Source organism: Taeniopygia guttata, chromosome 9 (assembly GCF_048771995.1).
Source record: "Taeniopygia guttata chromosome 9, bTaeGut7.mat, whole genome shotgun sequence".
NCBI classification, from domain to species: domain Eukaryota; kingdom Metazoa; phylum Chordata; class Aves; order Passeriformes; family Estrildidae; genus Taeniopygia; species Taeniopygia guttata.
In genome coordinates this window covers 19,622,844-19,642,764 of record NC_133034.1, presented here as the reverse complement: position 1 = coordinate 19,642,764, position 19,921 = coordinate 19,622,844, and the positions used below count along the sequence as shown (strand labels likewise).

Sequence of the window (19,921 nt, the reverse complement as noted above, 5' to 3'; positions counted from 1 at the left end):
GCTGAATCATGCAGCAGGTCATGGGTTGCATCCAGGGCAACCAGAAAATTGAACCCAAAACCAACCTAAACTCCTTTGCAAATTTCATGCCTCTATTCTCCAAAATGTGACTTGCCCTAATGATAATTCCATTTGCTTCCAGATTGCCTTAAAAAAACCTTCACCTAACTTTGACCTCAAATCCTTCTGCTCCAGTAAGGGCTGAGAGAAGATTGTTCTTTAGGACTCCAGCACTTGTTAATACTCCTAAAGAGATTACTCAAATCTCCTAAACAAATATCAGAATAGATTCTGGATTAAGCTTGGGTGCTAAAATGACCTTGCTGATAAAATCAGCATCATCAAACCTCACAGATTGAAGAGGGAAGCCTTGGATGTAATTTTGCCTCGGTAGCTATTATCATGGTAAGTTATCAGACTGCTCTGCATCTCTCTCCCCCATCTTTAATTCTCTTGCAATATTCCTTGGGAATCAGTATGAGAAGTGTCAGATCTTCCAGATCCTTGTGGGAAAAACAATATACTGAGACAGTCACTGGGGCTAGTGCAGCACCCACTCTTTTCTTTCACTAACGCTTCTTGCTTTTCCCATTTTGGGTATTTGAGTTGTCTGGTTTGTTTTGGTGTTAGCACGAGGCTGGTTTGTGGAGCATCCCAACTCCTGTATTGTTCAAAGTGCCATTGATCAGATGTGGATTCAGTTTTGTGCATTTGGCATGGTGGTCAGGCGTGTTGGTGCACCCTGGGGTCCAGCACGGACCAACTCCTCTGCCTGCCACCTCTGAGTGATTTCCCTTGTTTGCAGATAATGCCCAGAGTTATTTACATCTTGTGTCTGTGTGCAGTTTCCTTTGTGTCTCACTTGGGTTTCAGAAATAATAGTCCTGCAAAGACTGATGTGGATTTTGGCCTTGTAATAGATATTTTCTTAAGGACCAGGAGTGAGTTGGTGAGGTTTGTGTTAAGTATTTTTGTCATTGTGTTGTGGCCAGGAATGAATCCCAGAAATTTTCCCAGGAATCTGAGATGAGCATTTCATAAAAGAGAGGTCATTGCACCAGTTTCAGCCTACATCTTTTATGTTGTTGTTCTTTTACAATTCCTCTATAACCCCCTCAGATTTCTGTGCAAAATCTTTAGTGTCTGTAATGGGAAAAAATTTAAATCCAATAAGAATTAACAGGCTATTTTAAAAAATATTCCTTAGAGGGCAAATTCCATTACGACTGAAGCATTTGCATTTACTTCCAAATCTCTTTGCCCAATTTTCAGTTTAATTTAGTCATTTGCTAATCCTAATTTTCCGGCACTGTGCTTACAATATGTAACTGAATATCATTCATGTGGAAACACATTCAAACTCTGCAACAGACTGGAACTTATGGCCTCTGAACTCTTGTCGCTTTGCTACTCAAAGGTCAACGTGTAAAGGTGGGTCTGAGTCCCTCTCCTCACAAACACTGGTCACCAATCCCTCCCTGAGCACTCTGCTCCATTTCCCTGGCACTGTTGTCCATTATGGCAAAAGTCCCACCAAACTTCAAGGACGCCTAATGCAGGAACACCACTTTTTCCAAAATGTGTATTCCTATGCTATTATTTGGGTTTCCTTTGGTCTTAAATAATTTAATACATTTCAATGTTGACAGTGTGGTGCCATGCATAGAAATAGCAAATAAATTGTACTGTGCCAAAATCCTGGGAATAGTGTGATTTGTGCACAGCAGTCAGAGCAGAGAAGCTGTGTGTTGTGCACCCTTGAGTCCCAAGTAAAGGGATGAGTGATCTGGTTTTGTTCTACGGAGGAGGGATGAGTTTGAAGAGGCAGATCCAACCCCACCACATCACCCCAGTTCACCCACTCTGGGTGGAGCAGGGCTGAGACTCGTTTCTGGCAAAGAACACCATGCAGGGAGCCATGGTGGGCCTGGCCCTCTGATCCCAGCTGGGCTCACAGGGACCAAAAGTGTCTGTAAGGACCCCAAGCTGAGGCTGAAAGTGCATCTCCAGATGAGGCAGCTGCGAGACACTTTGTACTCAGTGCTGCTGGCTCCCTTCCCTCCACAGCTGCCTCATTCACTCTCTTCAGGGGGTTAGATTTCTGTGAGCTAATTTAAGGAGAAAAGCCTTTTTAATCCGGTATCTTACAGACTCAGAGTATGTACACTTTTATATTGTGACTAAAATATGAATATTAAGCTCTTTAGGCAGGGACTTTGTCTTCCGAGATCTCTTTAAAGTCCTTAGCATGCTGCTGGTATTACAGGTGTAAACAGTGCAAATAATATAATACAGTTTGGATCCCAGAGATCCGTTTCATTGGGAATGGGCTCACAAAGTGCATCTCTTTGTTGGACAGAAAAAGCTCAGCAATGAGGAGGGCTTTCCCAGAAGTTAGTACTGAGCCTTGACCTGGAAGAACCTGAGGTCAAGAGCCTGCTTTGATTTAGGTTTCCTCATAGTTCATGAGACTCTTCTTGCTTTGGTTCCACCAGTTAGAAAGGAACAGCCTGCCCAAGGAACAAAAATACAGTTTAACATACAGAGTACTCCTTTGAGAAGTGGACGAGAGCTGTTTAACCCTGCCAGATAACAGCATGTAGTAGCTCAAAGCAGAAAAGGAGAATGAATTTCTTAACCAGATGAAGGCAAAGAGGGGGTAAGACTTAGGAAAGTAAAATCTTTGTACAAAAGAATATATTATTAACTGAAAAAGTAATTTAACAGAATAGTAATGTTCTCATACCACTGAGCAAATCTAATACCAACTCTGCAAATTTAATAAAATCGCTGCAAAGGCAGAGAAGTTCAATCTGAAGTGCACTCTTCTGAGGCTGAGGCCAATGCCCATTAAGTACAATAGAAATACTTCACCATCCTCAACACCAGCTGGATCAGGTGTCCACTGGATTTGGATTGTCAGTGGCTGATATTGTCTCCACAGAGTAATCCACTCAAACTCGACATGGCGATTAAAGTAACATCTAATTTCCACAACAATACAAGCAGATTCTCAGTGTGGAATAATAACATCCTTTAGATTGGAGAAGACCTTTAAAATCATCAAGTCCAGCTACTAACCCAGCACTGCTGAGTCAACCACTAAATCATGTCCCGACATGACCCCTCTACATTTCTTTGAAATATTTCCAAGGATTATTATTCAACCACTTCTATGGACAGCTTGTTCCAGGGCTTGGCCATCCTTTTGGTGAAAGAACTTTTAATAATAGCCATTCTAAACCTCCCCTGGCACAATTTGTGGCCACTTCCTCTTGTATTCTCACTTGTTCCTTGGGAGAAAAGATCAACCCTCACCTTGCTAAAACCTCCTTTAAGCGGATCATAGAAAGCAATAAATGCCCCCAGCACACACATCCTTCAGCCTCCTTTTCTTCTGGCTAAACACCCCCAGCTCCCCCAGCTGCTCCTCACAGGACTCGTGCTCTGGATCCTTTCCAAGCTCCCTTGCCCTTCCCTGGACATGCTCCAGCCCCTCAATGTTTTTCTTGTCGTGAAGGACCCAAAACTGGGCACAGCACTCGATGTGTGGCCTCACCAGGGCTGAGTGCAGGGGGACAATCCCTGCCCTGGTCCTGCTGGCCACACCATGCAAGGTGAGATGCCACTGGCTTTCTTGGCCACCTCTGACTCCTCTTTGGCCAGCTGTTGACCTGTGTGCCCAGGTCCTTTTCTGCCTGGCATCTTTCCATGCCATAATCCATGTGGAATTCAGGAGGCTGCAATGTACATGGAAAACTCTGGCCACTCACTGATATTTCACTCAGCTATCTTGGTTTATCACTTTTTGCAGGTGTCAGCAATGTCTCTCGGCTGAGTGTTCCATTAACTTTTTCACCTCTTATGTCTTAAAAAAGACCAGAAGTAATCTTAATCCCCCTTATCTTGCTGCACTATTATCTTGCTGCATTCCTGGTGCCTTCCCACAGAGACTTTGTGGAACTGTGTTTTTCAACTAAGCCCAAAATTGGCTTGGAGGGAGACAGTGCAAAGACTTACTTGAACAAATTACAAATAGAAATTAAACTCTTAGTTTGTTCCTGATTTTAATTCAGATCAGATCAGAGCAGGGTTTGTTTTACTGCATTTTAAGAGAAGGGAGCATTTCTCTTTTGAGGTAGGAGATTAATTCCTATTAGATCCTCTCTATTGATTAGTCCCTTGGGTGATCCACACACTCAGGCCTGCTGGGACCAGCAGTTAAACCTGTCAGCTCTGGAAAGAATGTCACCATGACACCAGTGATATTCTTTCCCCTGATGAACTCAAGGTGACTGTAATAAAAAAATGAAGTGTAAGATTGGCAACTGATTAAATTAAAATGACAGGAAGAACAGGTAGAAAACCAACTTCCTTTAGCATGGGATTGAAGTCATTTTATGGATCATACATCTGTAGTAGCTTGCTGTATTAGTAAATGCAGTGCAGAATCTTTCATGTTCAAAGCAAGTCTGTCACTTTATTGTATAGATTACCACGCACAATACGTAAAAGAAACAGGGAAAATTACACTCTCTTTGACAGAGATTAATTAAATTGTGGAGCTTCTTGGCAAAAGACCCAGGGAAGGCAATGGGAGATGACCTGGGACAAAGACCAGCTCTGAAACCTGCCAAGCACAGGATACCAGGCAGGTCTGAGAGGTCCCACAGGCTGCTCACAGCCCTCCTCACGGCTTGGTGCGGGTCCATCCACACCTGCTGTTCCTCACACCCATCCCCAAGCACCCCTCAGCAGGTGCTCAGCACTGAATGTGCTGGACCTGGGCTTTCACCCAGCTCCAGGTGGAAGGAGCAGAGGGCAGGCCACAGGCTGATGCAGCTCAGCTCCACTGAAATCACACCAGACAGCCCCAGAGCATGGGAAACATCACTGAGTTTCATACATGGTCCAAAGGGCACTTAGGGAAAGAAAGACAGAGAAAGGGTCAAAATTTAAAATCCATTTTGATAAAAAAAAAAACAAGGCATTGTCAAAATATCAATCAGAAGCCAAGATTTGGCAATATCTGCTCTTGTTTAACCTTCAGCATGAGATCAGGTCTCAATCTCTCTATTCTTGGTAACAGCTGATGAACGCAGTGAAACAAGGTATTAATAAACATCTGCCCAGATCTTAGATTAGTATGGAGAAGAATTAATGGAGGTCTTAGCACATTCATATTTTCTAATTATGGCAGATGACTTTATTTATAGAAATAATAGAGAGAATGGAAATTGTCACTGACACCATGTCAATATACGTAACCAGAGCCAATCATTTAATTGCATTACATTTGGCCACGGAGTCACATCAATAAAGGGCCCTCCTTAGAGCAGTTCAGTGGTCACTACATACTTTATGTTAGAAAGCTATTGGGATTAATTCTATTTTCATGAGGAAAACAAGTCCTCTTGGACACACCTATCCCTGCGGGTCTTTGCTTTGGGGGGCAAAGCTTTCTACCACGACAGGGGAAGGTCCCTGCCCCTTGTGCAGCTGTCTGATTTTCATGCTCATTTCTGGACACACTTTGCTTCCAGTCCCCAGAACATCCAAAATAGTGGACCAGCACCCAAACTCAGCTCTGTTTTAGATGTCACTGGCCATGGCTAAGCTAGCTCCTGTAGCAGCTCTGGTTCATGCAGTGCCCACCTCTCTACCACGATAAAGAATCACCAGTGCTTCTGTGGCAACACTAACACACTACACCACTGAGATAAATAAAGCATAATGCTAAACCTTGATATGTTTACACCTCCTAAGAGAGGGGAAAGGGGCCTATAAAACTCCCACTAAAGGAGCCAGGGCTGTTCAGTTCATTTGCAGCTTGATAGGTAAACCCTGCAGCCTGTTTTTATTGGGATGTGCTGGCGCTGGTCTTAGGGAGCTGTTGGGGTTTAAGAAGGTTTTGGACTGAGTGTGGCTGTTTCTTGAGAGTTTAAATGACATTTTATAATGTTCAGTTTAGACAGGTAGCCAGAGAAGTTTAGATCTTTCATCCCAGGAGCAGGGAAACGTAAAACAAGGCCACAATTATGGTGCCAGGTGGTTTGTCACACTCAAAGCGTTGCTAGTAATTTTGCTCCTTACACATAGAAGGAGATCTGGAGTGATGCTGAAGAGCTGAGAAAGTCCTCTACTTCTCTCCTGTTCTTCCAAAATGTGTTTCCTAATCTATTCTGGTCTTCTGAAGCTATCAGTCTGAATTAATGAAAACAGAGCAAGGGAATGGTATAATTCCTATTAATGATAGAGGCAGGTTTGTGCAATAAACAGAATTCATATCCCTACAGTGCTGCTTAAGTACCTATAATTCAGCTGCCCTGCTCACAACTGCAGCATCTTCTTCACGGTGTTTTACAAATTAGCAAACCTGGAGTCAGCAGCTGTGTACAGAGTGGTGACATTCAGTTTAACTGCAGGGAACCTGATCTGCTGAAAGCCACGGGTGGTCTTCCAAGTGCTGCTTTTTTTGCTGGGATTGAGTTGCATCTCCCAAATTAAGTGCTCCTAAATCAGCTTAATGTTTTCCATAGAAAGGAAAATACACTTAGGGAACAGTATCAGTTACTTATTGTAAATGCTCTTCCAAGCTAACACTTGGGGGCTGCCCTTTCAAAGGTGAGCAGAAAGGGAGGTCAGGGCACTGCTGGAGCCAGCCTGACCTTCCAGCTCAGCCAGTTGGTTTGTATTTACAGCAGGGTACATGGAATAGAAACTCACACGTGGATATCTTTGTTCAGTGACCCATACCCCACAGGAATTTATTCTGTGCATCAAAATCTGCAGAACAGAACTGGTCTCCTAGTCAGCCCTTCCTCTCCCAGTGCCACTGTTGGGGTCTTGTGGGAGGACTGGCAGCAGCAATGGGCTGAATGAGCATCCTCTGTCACATCAGACCAAGGCTGGGACAGCAGAGCCTCAGGAGGACCTGGCTGCCAAAAGCACTGCTGCTCCAGCTGGTGAAACAAGTGAGAGCTTTGGAAGTGTGATAGACAAAAAAAAGAAAATTCCTGGGAGCATAAAGGAAAGCTGGAAAGGCAGAGAGCAATAGTCATTTTTGTTCTACTCCTGCTTCCTGCTTTCCACATTAAATAAACTTCACTTGTCTCTGCACTGAGTGAGAGGATGCAAACTGCTGCTTCCCAGTTAGTAAATGTGTTTGACAGCAGAACTCCTGCTGCAAGCCCAGAACTTTGCACCAGCAAACTGGTCTGACTGGGGAGCACTCTGGTAACTGAAACACTCCAGCAGCAACATTTTCCAGCCCCTGTAATGTGCCAGTAGCAGACCACTTTGGGTGAAAACGTGTTTTGATAGCAAATTACTCCACCAGAGTACAGAAAAAAACCCCAAAAAAGCACTTCTCTGAGCTATAGTGCAAAAGGTTGATTTTTTTTTTTTTAATCAACTACTCACAGGGCTGCTGGTGTTACATTTTAAGCATCTGACTCAGGCAGTCAAGTGGAAAGGTGATAAAATCCTTGACTTTGATTGAATTTCCATTGTGGCAAAATGTAAAAATAAATACAAACACTATGAAGAAATTTTAAAAAGCTACTATTGGACAAAATGTTCCACATCATTTTTTAAAATCTGTACAGATACTGAAAAAAAAAATCTCTTTTTTGCCTTACACGAAGGTCAAAAATCAGCTTTCAAGCATTCCTTAACAGTCATTATGTTTAAATACTGAACTGCCTGCCTGTTTAAGGAGCATGCTTCTTCAATTACATCCAACATTAGTGCAGCTGTTAGGATTTCCCAAAGGACCACTGCAAACTGAAGAAAAGCCTTTGTCGTGGTGCTGACAGGCTCTGTGGCATTGCTCTGGCCCTTTGCTTGCTTCTGCATTCAGCTGCTGACCTCACAGGTGTAAATAAGAAGAAAATCAAGTACCCAGTCTCTTCTGAGTACATATCAAAGAGCACTGAAATTATGGACTTCATTAGGCTTGTACAGCAGCTTAAAAAGAATTTTTAAAAAGCAGCTCTAGTGTAAGGAAGAGGAGCTAGTATAGGTGAAAGTTAAAATACAATAAAAATGCAGTTCCTGATAATATTTACTCTTATTGAATTACTACTATGAAATCAATAAGGGATAAAAGCACTCTGAGCACATTTGGAGGAAGACTACCAGCTGTTATTTATTTACTACACTGTATTACAGGCACACACCTTACAACAGGGACAGCTCAGGGCAGAGCAGGGCATTAACTGACACCTTCACAAGTTATCCTACAGGTATATCTGCTTACATGATCCAAACCATTTGGAGAATTCCATCACCAGCTTTTAGGAGTGAGGTAGAATTCTGAGAATATCTCCATATGAAAAATATTTTTGGTTATACTTCCCGTAGCAGCCTCCTCAGTCACGAGCTCTGCTGTAAAGCACCTTTTTAATGGAAATGGTCATGAGGATTTCAAGGTCAATGTGACCACACAGCTTTTCTGCATTTTGATTCAAATGTAATTCACATGATTACTGGGGCTCAGAGACTCTTAAAAGAGATGGAGGCAGGAAGAACGTCCATAGAAACATCAATCTGTGTGAAAATTGACATGTAATTGTTAAACTGTCCTAAAGAGCAGAGAATACAGACATAACACATAGGTTCTGATTTTCAGCATCTATTTCTTTGTTTCATTAATAGCAGTATCAAATGATTAGTGAAAGCCTTTTGCTGTTTGGAATAAGGTGGGTGGAGGCTGGCCAAATGATGGACACCTTAGAGACAAAAGCCAGGGAAGCTGAGATGGTGCAGGACCTGTGGCAATTATTTGAGCAAATTCCATCTGTGTGGCACTGGAGGACAGGGGCCACCTCCTGCTCTCTGGGCAGGTCTCCTGGGTGTCTTCAGGGGCAGTGAAGCTATGGGCACTGACAGAGCTGTGAAGACACTCCCTGTGACATTTGGGGTGTTAGGACAGCGATTTCTGCCTTGATCCTGATGGTTCCTGCCACAGCACAGCCCATGGCAAAGCCAGCAGTGTGTGGGGGTCAGTGATCCCAGGGAGGTGCCACAGGGCTCTCCAGCTTGGGAGTGTCCCCAGGACAGAGCTGGGATGTTCCTCTGGCTGTGACTCCTTGGTGGTGAGGAATTTTGAGGCTGCAGCACATGAACCACGTCCCAGTTTGGGAGGTCCTCTGCACTCTGGTTCTGGTCCCAGCAGAGCCTGGGAAAGGGGTGGTGCACAGAGCTGCTGGAGAAATGGGGGAGCTTTTCCCCTGAAGGAAGGTACAGCGTGTGTGGACCTCACACATCTACACACAAGGACATGTGGCCTGTCCTGGACACTGCCCCGGAGTAAAGCTGGAGGAGGTGGGGAGGAAAAAACCCCCCTCTCTGAACTGCCCATGCACAGCCTTGAGGTGCTCCCCAGCAGCAGTGGGGATCAGGATGATGCTGAAATAGTGGGATTTGGAGAGTTTGGAGACCTGAATTAGGACCTTTCATGGATATGCAGCCTGCCCTGGGCAGCACAGCCAGAAGTGTTGTCAGGTGAACCCACCTGTGGAGAAGAAGTTGTTCAGTGCCAGGCTCTCGCTGACTCTCCCAGAAAGTCAATTCTCTCTGGGTGTCTTGCACTGGAACTCCAGTACTGAGATGGATATCTTCCCGGGAGCTATTACAAAATAACTTCCCACATAAAGCCCAGCAACCCAAAATCTATCCCTGCATTCTGACAATTTCAGTGTGTTGCCAGCTCACAGCTTTGCTGCCACCAATTCCTTAAGGCAGTTTTGCCCAGCACTGTTGAAAAGGAAAACATTCACTGTGCCCTGGGGGAAATGAAGCATGGAAGTCCCGTTATCACTGACAGAAGTTTTGTCTCTAATTCCCCATCTGCTCTTCTGAATGCTAACCTACAGTGCTGGCACATCAACTTAAATGATAAATAAGAATTCCGAGCAGGAAGCGACACAGTATTAGTCAGATAGTCTGGTGGTATCTGCAAAAATGTGGTGTGGGTGCCCATGTTTCACAGAAGAGAAATTATAGGACAAAATATTGTTGTTATATTACACAGATCAAGGGAAAATGCTGTCACAGAATAGGACAAATTAATGGTCAAAACCAGATTAATTTCTTATTCTACATTTAATACATATAGGATCCTGCATAGCTCTTCCCTGTCCTTATTGTTATTTGTGTTTAGCAGCTGAGTAAAATAGCACACGAGGCAAGAAATCTGTGAGGAGAGTAATAATGTGATGCATAGTGTTAACTTGCTTGTTTGGGAGATATCCATTTATCTTGGTTAAATAGAAGCTTGGCCCAAGTACTAAGCCAAGTAATCATGATTAGGGAGAGAAAAAGATATTCACCTCCTTGGAAATTCAATACTTTTCAACACTAATAGCACTGCAGTGACATTGTTTGAAGCTGGATGCTTGCAGTAATTAATGTAGATTATTTTCATACGAGGAATGGAAGCATCTGCGACTGCTCCTACCATTGCTTTCATTTCCAGATCAGTTATAAGACCAAAAATACACGGGGTTTTGGTTTCATGGACATGGCCCTTTCACTCTTCAGCATGCTCCACTGCCCTCAGAGAGCAGCAGAGATTTTGTTCTCATTTTAGGTTTTCAAAACTGCATTGAAGGCATATGCACACTCTTCTGTCTTAGAGAGACTTTGCTTTTGTTCTTTCTCACTATCTTTTTTCCTGACTCTAAAGAAAAACTGGTTTTATTCTAAAAACTATACTACAAGGACACATCTGTAGAGATTCATAAATCCTGAGCTGTTGTTTTCCAAAGAGGCTGAATCTGCATCATCCAGCCTACCAGGCACTGAACTCATCTGCAGAGCAGGTGCTTTGGAGTTTACTCTGATTTTTGACCTCGTGGCTGGTGCAGCACTGGGCTAAGCCCAGTCATCAGCCTCATTTCAGCAGTCAACCAACTCCTTGCCACACTAGATTTCCCATCCACCCCATACCAGCTGCCTTGTGCATTTCATTTCTCCCTTGCTGCAGTATGCTGCTGCTCTCTTGTGCATCATTATTCTCTTTTATCTTGTGGTCCCTGTCTTTCTAACACTCTGCCTTCATGTGACCCACTTAGTTTCTAACTTTCTCCCTTGCCTTGCTCATCAGGCTGGATTTGTCTGTGTCCTAGCCATGAATGTCTCCACTAGAAAGGCTTCCTTCTTCTTGCATTGGAAAGATTTCTCTGGGGCACGTAGCTGCCCAGGAGGAATTAGGGTTTTGCATTGTTCTTCCAATCAGCCAGTAGCTTCCATCCCTAATATGTGGCTTGGACATCCTTACCACCACTCCACAGACTATGACAGAAGATATCTGGTCATATATGAGCAGAGGTCCCCAACTGGTGAGCATTTGCTGTGTTTAGAGGTCATTAGAAATATGGTTTACACATTGCCCCCAAGAGCTGTTCTATTTTGCTATGAATAGTAGAACTACTCAATGGAGAGAACTCCCATTCAATTACTATCTTAATATTGAGCTCATTGTTAAAACAACAGCTCCTAATCAGCAAAAATTAATCAGGCAAAGCAACAGGGATCTCCAGAGGACACGTGTGTGAGTTCAAAGGTCCACAGAGTTGTAGCCATGTTGCACATGACTTAGACTCAGGAGCCAATAGGCAGCTGCACCTACAGAATTACATTTTAAAAAATAAGGACATAGAAATTTAAAATTCTGTGAAAATGATGTAAAATGTGTGCAGGGGAAAAAAAATTATGTCTGGAGCTTTTCTACAGCACTTGGGCACAAAATTTTGTTTTGTGAATCTGAGCAATTTATCATATTCAACTAAGAGGGCTACAGATGGTGAAGTTTGTGTTCTGAAAGGATGACGAGCCACTGCAGAGTGCTTATGATGTCAATTTTACCCTTTTGTAATAAGACAAAGAGGAAAGATGCTCATGAGAGCCAAGCTGGGTGTTTGTTTTTACCAGAGAGTTGCTTGTTCCACAGCTCCATGACTCAGTATCAGTCATATTGGATATTCCAAGTGTCTTTCTCCATCAAGCGCTTTCCTTAATTCCAAAGGAGACAAGCACTTTCTACCCAGGGTCTGCCATTACCAGGTTTCCAAGATGATGTGTCAGGACTATTCACAACCTACCTGCAGACATTCTCCTGCCTTCAGAGGTCCCCCAGCAGGTCCAGGAGACCACGTGTGATAGAACTGCCAGTCAGATGTAGATACACACTCAAGCTCCTCCTGCTCCTCCAATCCAGCAGTCTCTGACATTTAGAGCTCAATTATCTGTTCTTTGCATTTTTCAGCAGATTTAATACAACATTTTTCACTGACAGACAGAGAAATTAAACCAGCAGCAGACAGCTAAGTAACTTCCTTGAATTTCCAGGTCACACTAGCAGGGCTGATCCAGCACTCCTCTTCCCTGGTCACTTTTTTGAATCAGATCTTTTAGGAACTTGCCTGCACAAACACAAAAGGGCAAAAGTGGTTGTGTGCAGTGGTGAAGGAGCTTCACACCAATACCCAAAGCAGAGAGCCAACCTGCTTACTGGGTGAGCAGGGCAGGCTGGAGCTCTTGTCTGGACCAGGGGTGATGCCAGGGAAGAGTTTTTGCAAATCGTGTCCTTGCTCTGCTCTGAGTCTCCATGTCACACCTGTACCTTGGCATATGTCCCCGGGCAGTGGTTTTTAGTCAGATGGGACATGAGAAGCTGCAGCAGTGCCTTTGTGCTGGTGCTCACTGTCCATCCCTCAGCAGTACATGGGTCCAGCCAGCTGTACTCTGCTAGATGCTCATAAAAATTAACAAGAATATGAGCAGACTGATGTATTTTACCACAGAAAATAAATTCAAACAACAGCTAAAACTGGGGAGGGGAGGAGGGAAAGGGGGGCACAGAAGACAGACCAAAGGCAGCAGAAGAGTTGTATTTATTTTCTAATCCTATCTCTTTTAGTGTCTGTGATGAGCGCTGTAACTAAAGGAATCTAACTGAATTAGAATTTCAATATGTCCTGAGCAGATTGGAGCTGTTTCCATTCATGAGCAGCACGTCCCAGCTGTAATTGCCTGCTTGCTTATCCACATAGCTCTTTACAGCTAATCCAAATGCAGACTCAAAAATAAATAGTGCCAGAGTATTCACTTCCCGCTGGGCAGTAGTTTGAGCTCTCCTCCGCCTTTGCTTTGTTCCGGCTGCTGCTCTCCATGGCACAGGGACTGACTCAAAGGAGATAAAGGATGATTGACCTGCTCAAGGAATTAGGTGACAGAAAAGCCACTCCTGCCCTATCTGCCCTGCCTGTTCGTGCTTTTCCTCTGGGTGCTGCTTTGCATCTGTTTATGTTTCTCTGCCCTCACCCCCCTCCCCAGCCACATCACTCATGCAGTATGCTTCTCCTTCGTGGTTTCCCTAAAAGCTGCTGGTGTCCTCTGTGTCCCCAGCAGCACATCACCCTTCTCTCCCTGTGCTGCTACCCTCAAACACAGCATCAGTATTTTAGTGCTGAAGTGCAACTCTCTTCAGGGACATTGAAAAGCCACGTCCTTCTCAGATCAGCTTCTCTGGAGGGGTGTAAAGCCGAGACACAGTCGCACAAAGCTGGAAAGGGTGTCCCCATGGATGGGACTTGGCACAGCCACAAAGCAAGGCCCCGCCTTTGCTCTCTGACACAGGCATCTGTACGTGTCTTGGCTCTCCTCCCTCCTTGCAGGGTGGAAGGTCATTGTCCACCATTTTTTAGGTTGTTTTTGCAACTACAACCACCACAGGCTTCCTGGGAGCCTTTGGCCAGGTCTCAGCAGCCTCTGTGCCTCTGTTCATCACCTCTAAAACAACATTGCCAATACTCTGTTGTTTCACACTTTGGGGTGCAAATCCCAGGTCCCTCAAATAGCAGAGGTGAAAGGACATGGGAGTTAAGTCTGGAGCCAGTTCACTTCAGCATAGTCAGAGGCATTCAGTTCCCACAATGCAACAAATTACTCTTAAAAATAGTTTCTTTAGTATCCAGAACAGCATCCTGTAAGATCTGGTGAAATAGGTACCCACAAAAGCTCAGCTGGGGAGAAGGTTGTTCACTTCTGATGACTATCACAGAGACTGACCTCAGCATGGAGGTCCATCTCCTTTCTCTCACCCCATCTCCATTTCCCACTGGGTTTATCAGGGCACAGCCATGAGCCACAGAGCCTCTTCACTGCCACCCACATGCTCCTGTCCAGCCAGCCTGGCCCAGCTCTTGTGGTGCAGTGCAGCACCCAAGGTGATCTATCCCTCTGCAATTGCAGAGGGCTGTGTTAAGATTTAAAGGAGAGCATCAAGTGAGGTAGTGCAGAACTTTCACTGCCTTCCTCCTGGCCCCCAGGATCCTTCTCCATCAGTGTAATACTGCCTTTGGCAGAGCAGATCTCACTATAAAACTCCCTTGGCTCAGCTGCATAGAAGCAAACTGCAGGGAGGTGACCCTGCACCTGCCACTGCTACACCCCTCCCAGAGCCAGCCCCGTTTTACAGGCACATTGTGCCCTTCTCTGAAGCCAGGGAGCAGCTGAGATGATGAATATAGTGCTTGTCCAATGTGTCACTTGCTACGTAAATTCAAATTCAGCACGGAAAGCTAAAAATGTTTGCAGAATCCTGACAGGCAAAGTGGACAATTATGTTCAGCTGTTCCTCACAAATGTTGATCCTCATGACTGCAACGTGCCAAGAGAGGCATTGCCTCGTGCTTGGATTGCAAACTCACCCGCACCAAAACATGAGGATGGTAACAAGGGCTGGCTCTTCACTTCATGCTCTGCCACCTGGGCATGGTGTGAAAGTGCCAGGTACAGTGGTGGCACCAGCACTTCTCTGGTACAGACAAGGAAACTGAGGTCATAAGGCCAGGCTGCTCCAAGGCAACCAAAAAGTCACCAAAGAGGAGAAGTTGTGAGTCTCTTGCTTGCAGTGAGTGACAGACTGTAGCTCCCTCCTTTGTAGCTGAGCTGAGGACACAGGAGTTTCTTCAAATTCACTGCTTCAATCAGCTAAATCAGAATAATTGAAACTAACACAGTGTGGCGAAGGTGAGTGAAACAAGCTGTCACTGGGATAGTAATGTAGAGGAAGAGGCAAACAAATAAGGAAAGAAAATTGGAGAAGGGAGTTAAAGGTGAAAAGATCACAAAGAATAAAGGCTATAAAGTCTACAGACATGCTGGAGGGGCTAGGAAGGTAGCTGTTGGGAAAGTGGAAGCCTAGGGATGAGTGGTATAATTAAATGGCAAGGCTGGAAAGCTTTTTCAAAACAAAGATAGCACAGGAGAGAAGAACATCAAGGAGGTGGAAACCTGGAAGATTCAGAGGTTACATTGGAATATTTAATTTCAAAGTGTAGACATATTGTTAGTTAGCAGGGAGATACAGATACCTCAGCCTTCCTGAATACTTCTTTTTCTCCTGTATCTACTGGAAAGAGGGAATGTGACTCTTGACACAACTGTCAAGAGTTACTTTAAGTACAAAGAAATACTGCTTTAGAAAACATACCAAATGTCACTGGGTTCCCACACAGCTAATCTGCACCTCCACATGATGGCTTCTGGTGTCTCTGGCAGCCCCACTCTCCTCCTTTGGATATGGAATGTGCTAGTCATGCCTGTGACATGGGAATCCACCAAGACCACTCTGTGTCCAGGATGTCTCCCTCATTCAACTCAAAATCTAGGTGGAGAGCTCAGCTCTGAGCTCTGGGGAGATTTTGGAGCAGGGTCAGAAACAGAGGTGAATCATTAATGAAGCATCATTAACCATCAGCCTTTCCATACTCTTGTCAGTACATTAGCACCAGCTGCCCATTGTCCATTTTTCCCTTGATGATGAGGAACCCCAGGCTGAAGGTCACCTGCTGGTTGGATCAGTCTGTTAGCACAGCTGAGGCTCCTGAGGTGCTGCAGAATTTTGTGTCACTCTGTCCTGCCCCTGTCCATCAGCTGTGGAGCAGCAAAGCTCTGTCACGAGGCACAGATTCACCCTTTGGTGTTGCTTTTGCTGCTCCTCCACTCAGAGCTGCTGCTGCCAGAGCGTTGAATGTTCTCTAAGTGGTGACTGTCCTCTGCTAATGCAGATGTATTTATTTTGTGGGTTAGCTTAATTGCATTCTTGGTGTGTGTTTTCTGTCATGTTTTGGATGCAAACAAGGGTTCTTGGTCCAGTTCTTTTATTCTTTTAATACCAGGACTGGAAAACTGCCCTGGATCATCTCCTGAATCGGACAGAAGCATCTTAATACAGTAGTTATTTCCACCACTCTGCCTGGGAAACTCTTCCATGCTCTAAGGCACACAAAAGCCAGATTACCCTCCAGTCAGGCTACACTTTACATTAAAAATTCAACAGGCTTTTTTATTTATTCTCCCATCCTTCATCACACACCCCTTTTCCCTATTTTCTAGCTCATCAAATCCATAATAGAACATTATATCCCCAGTCAGAGGCACAAGTAAGACCTATTGAGACACAAAGTCTAACTGTTGGTATTCAGTAAATTCACTCCCAAGTGAACAACTTGTCTTCTTGCAGGTTGTCTTGGATGCCTGGTTTCAGTCTCTTCCTTTTCTCATGGGTGATGATGGGTGGGACCACTCAAAAAAGGGTCTGTCCAGGCATGAGAGAGACCAAATATTTCCCATCCCTCAACAGCCACTGAGCCATCTGTCTGAGAACTGGCACTGGCTGCTGTGGGTGGCAAGGGGAAAGGTTAACATGTGGGCTAGCAGGAAAACTTTGGGGTTTCCAGAGAACTGTCTTGGGGTTTGAATAAATCTTCTGGCTGGGAAATACTGGGATAAAGCAAGCAGCACTTGTCAGCATGGACAGTGGGGGATGTGGGTGTATTCAGACAGAGCTGAGGTGGTCAGTGATTGAATCTTTAGGTGAATGTTTAGTTTTGGTTGCCTTTTGATGAATCAGGATGTCTTTTATGAGGCAAAATTAATGCAAGTGCTTCTCTTTTTGCAGTGGCCACACTGCCCAGGAAATGAAATGTCATGAGGGGAAAAAAGCTCATTAGTTTGGTGCTGTAAATGGTTCTCTGAGGTTTCAGAAACCCTGTGATTAACATAAACATAAGCAGAGGCAATTACAAGCAAACACACATATTAAACCCAGCTTTCCATCTAAAAACATGGTCTGCAACATCTCTCTTTGGCTGTTCACTGCTATGGTAACCTAGAGGTAAGGGACTTTTTGTACCAGTCATGACACAAACTGAAGACAGAGGAAGGAGAGCAGCCAACCCAGGGTGAATGTGAGGACAACAGAGTAATACACGGTATGTAATATAGTCTCCAAGGTACTAGCTAAGGGATTTTATGATTTACTCTCAGAATTGCATCCTTTTTTGGAGCAATTTGAAGCAAATGCTACCGTGTTGTGTTTTCTTCACACTGAAATCCTCAATTAGGTGGTTGCTGTTGTGTGGACATGTTGATACTCCTTAGGACAGGGCAGAATAGTTCCAAAGAGCTGTCTCAAGGCTCCACCATGCAATGGCTGAAAAAGTGGACATCTTGCCAGGTTTTCTAGTGAGTTCCATGAAATCCATCAGCAGGTAACACTCAGGAAGAGGATGGGAACAAGAGAAGGTGGGAGGAGTGGGACAGCATCAGAGCTCATGTATTTGTACCTGACTGTGCACTTTTTACTCTGCATTTCTGCCCCTAACCTTGAGTATTTACTCAGGATAAACCCAGATATGAAGAATGGGGTGTGTTTTGTAAAAACCAAAGCTTGGCCTCTTTACCTGTCACTGTGGCAACGTGTCAAGAGACAACTGCATTGATACCACATTGTGTAAATGCTGAAGGAGACCGAGGTGTTCAGGCAAGGTCAGGCAGAAAGCCCAGAGTCCCACCAGGCACCCTGACTAGCAAAAGTCACCTCAACTACAGCAGTCCTATAGGAATATCCCCCACAGAGTCCTGGCAGTCTAAAAAGCAGCTTGAAACATCTCTTCTCCACAGTTTTTAACAGGTATTTTCATGACTTTAGGTGCTCTGTCTGTTCAAGCAATAACACAATCCATTCTGAATGCAAGGCTGACATCCTGCAGAAATGAGTTGCACAGGCTGATTACTTGTTGCATGATAAAAATAAGTTTCCAGCAGCCAACACTGAGAAGCAATGGGGAAAAAAAAAACAAGAAAAAGAGGTGTTATTTCTTTTCCCAGAAAAGAGAGAGGGCAGTGAAGAAACACAGTTCGCAGTCCTGCCTAGAGCCCTCTCTAGCAGGGGAGAAAGGCATGGAAGTTTAACTCACCTGGTGGGGCAGAGCATGCTCATGAAGGCTGCAACTTTGGAGATTATGAATCCTCTAAAAACCTTCAAAGAAGGTTCCTAGGGATTTGTATTGTCGCTGGTGCACAAAAGGTTTTTACCTAATGTCCAACCCCTGCCTAAGGGAACCATGGATTTTGGTCACCTATTCGACCTCTGGAGTAGTGTTATGATGTCATCAGTGTTACAATTTTACACAAAATTAGCTGTGCAATTGTGTGTTAAATAGTGGTAGTTAGCTTGGATTGCTCAACTAATGAAGCAGGCAGCATTAAAGATGTCACATATGGACTGCTCCAGGGCACTGGCACTATAAGAAGTCTGAAATCACTCTGACTTCACTGGAAGAGAAGCATCCCTTTCCCTTCTCTGGCTTCCCCTCAGTGGGACAGGCCCCCTCACCCAGCTCCCAGCCCAGCAATTTGCACTGGAGCTGATAAATCTGATTTTCTGCCCAGGGAGTCCTGCCCAAGTGTTCCTGTAGGTTCAGACGGGTGGCAGACGCTGCTGATGACCTCTAACATGTGCCCAAGTTTTGCTTAATTAAGAAAAGGCTCTCTAATAGCATTTGCCACCATCTCCTGATGGCTCTGGGACCACTCAGGCTGTGGCAGCACAACCAGGCTTTCCTGTAGTATGTGACATCCTAAAGAGTGCAATGGCATAATTTAAATAAAACATAATTTTATTTTCCATCATGAAGGGACTCAGCCTGGGACAGGCTCAGTGCAGCATGCAATGTGGCCCTTGGCTAGTTGGTCTGACCCCTCCTGCATGGCTTGGAGCAGAAGCCCCAGCTGGGTGGTCACTGTGGTGCAGTCTGAGGTAATGTGGGTAAAATCTTATCCAGTGTGAGGATTTGGCTCAGGGTCTTACAAGTGAAATTTCTGACCAATATCACAATCAAAACACTTAGTTGTTGGCTATATTAATTTGATCCCAGCAGATTCTACTTCACCTTCTAAACCATAGTTATTTCAGGGAGGTAGTGCCTCATCTTCTTGTTCATTCCCCAGTACTTAACTACAGTGGCTGTATGGAAAGAGAAGAATTGTTCTTGGCATTCAGACTGCACTGATCACCACAGAATCAGGGCAAGGGCTGGGGAAGATTCCCCTCCTTCCTCCTCCCTTCTTCTGGACCACCTTCTTGTCCAATTTGCTGTTCAGCAATGCAGCCAAAAGCTTCATCAAATATTGCCACCTCTTATTTTAAGCAAGGTCCTTGTCTGCAAGTCCCAGTCCTGAGCCAGCATCTGAGCAGGATCCCAGCAGGGAGGAGGTGACAGGAGCACCAGTTTGGCCAGTCTGCCCAGCCAGCTGCCTAACCAGGGTGTGAATATGGCCTGGGGCTGTGTCATGGCCCCTGTGGTGGGCTGACTCCAGGTGGAATGCCCAGTCCCTCAGAACCCTCATACCTGTCTGCACGCAGATGGATTTTGGCTCCTATCCATGTCAGTCTTCCCCTGCAGCCACCTCTACAGTATTTAAGTATTCTCCTGGTTCACCACTATGCAAATATTGAAATTAGTCCTTTGCATGATTATGGAGACAGTGACATTAGAGACTTTCTCAGATTATGTGCCTTCTCTGCTGACAGTATCAGCCATCAGGTTTATTTTTCTGTGAACTA

The 19,921-nt window shown here is 44.7% G+C and overlaps 1 protein-coding gene across 10 annotated transcripts in view; it reads left to right on the top strand.

The window, feature by feature from the left end:
• KCNMB2 (potassium calcium-activated channel subfamily M regulatory beta subunit 2) overlaps nucleotides 1–19,921 on the top strand; it is a 138,331-nt gene that overhangs the window by 100,434 nt on the left and 17,976 nt on the right. The window lies entirely within an intron of this gene.